Source organism: Orbicella faveolata, unplaced genomic scaffold, assembly GCF_042242905.1.
Source record: "Orbicella faveolata isolate gen_17 unplaced genomic scaffold, um_ofav_v1 contig_2, whole genome shotgun sequence".
Classification (NCBI taxonomy): Eukaryota; Metazoa; Cnidaria; class Anthozoa; order Scleractinia; family Merulinidae; genus Orbicella; species Orbicella faveolata.
In genome coordinates this window covers 7,157,501-7,159,069 of record NW_028301547.1, presented here as the reverse complement: position 1 = coordinate 7,159,069, position 1,569 = coordinate 7,157,501, and positions in this window count along the sequence as shown.

Here is a 1,569-nt window from a genome sequence, read left to right as displayed (position 1 = left end):
CTCTAGTACACAAATGTTGTGCAATGCAAAGAAAATAAATACTATGCAAATGCTAAGAAAAAAATCGGACAATGTGTCTTGGACAATGTGCACGACTAGCAAAAAAATATGGATCTTTTGTTGGGGTTGCAAGAAAGCCATTTCCAAGATGTGGAAGACATCGGTGCAGATTTGCGTGGGTTGGAAGTGGGAGTCGAAGAAACGAAAGATGGAATCCTGCAGAGCATAGAGAAAAATAGCAACGCTGTGCGAGAAAAAACCGATAGAATTGTCGGTGCAGCCAATGCGACAATGTCTGCTGTTTTTGGTGTTGTGGAAGCGGTTGGACTTGTTTTTGGGCTTGGTGGTGTTGCCCTTCTTCTGTGGCTATGTGGATCTCGAAAACTGAAAGAGTGGAAGGCTGCACAGAGCGACACGCCACCCGAAAAAAAGTACCTTCCACCAGAAAAAGGGCCGTTGACTGTGCGCAAAGGAGTTCGTGCGATGGAGTAGAATAGAAAGTGTCGCAGCGCTTGGAGAGAAGCAACACAAGTATATACACAATGGAACTTGTTCGAAAAGAAGGACAGCTTCCACGTTTCCGATTCGAACAATTCCGTGCATGCGAGAAAAAATACCAGCAGCTGGAAGAAAAAAAGGTTTGCTGGAAGGATTGGTCCGCTCTTTGCGAGTTTGTCTCTTCGTTGGAAAACAAATCGGCGCACATTGTAGGCCATATCGACTCGGAGATAGCGAAAAAAATGGTTGGATTGGAATCTTGGAGAACTCTTTGTTGTTGCTTGCGATGGAGACTTTGTTTTCTGCTTCGAAGGCGGAACTATTGTTCCCGTGTAGAAGGCTACGCTAGGGCAACTCTGCGGCACTTTCTCTTGCTCGGTGTTGTCTTCTCCTCGCCAAGCAAGCAACGCAATGGGGTTTTTCTTTTTTCTAGCGCCTCGATGCCGCCCATCGCCGCTATCTCTTTTTCCAGAAAGACTCCATGTGTTGGAGTTTCTTCGTCTGTTGCCTGTTCCCCATCTTCTCCGAGCGGGAGCAAGAACAGAATGGTCCGCAAGGAGTTTCGAAAGGTTGTAGTAGCGAAACGTTTGCATATGTACTCCCCTTGCGGCAAGTCTGTTGTTTTTTTCGTCGTTTTGTTTTCCGGTGCGCAAATTTTCTGCAGACAGTTTTTGGCCAATTCCCCACGAAGGGCTTCGTACTCCTCGCATTTGGATCCTAGATCCCGCAAGAATGCAAGTCTTCCGCTGTCTGGTGCGGATACCACTTGGATGGGGTTCTACACGATGGTTTTTCCTTCCCAGTTTTGGAAACTTCTCGAAGGTTCGATGCGCAACTCCAACCCTCCAAGTTTTTCGAAACCGGAGGAAGACTCTAGCCAGAAAAGCTGCCGACCAAAGTTGTCTTTCTCGTCCGAACGGAAGCGGTCCACACACCCTAGAAGGATTTTTTGCAAACCCTTTGTCGCCCAAACAGCAACTGCCGCTTCTTTTCCATGCCGCAATACAACACGGACTTTGTCTTCTTTGCCTCGAAAACCTAGGACATCCCATTTTCTGCCTGCTGGCAATT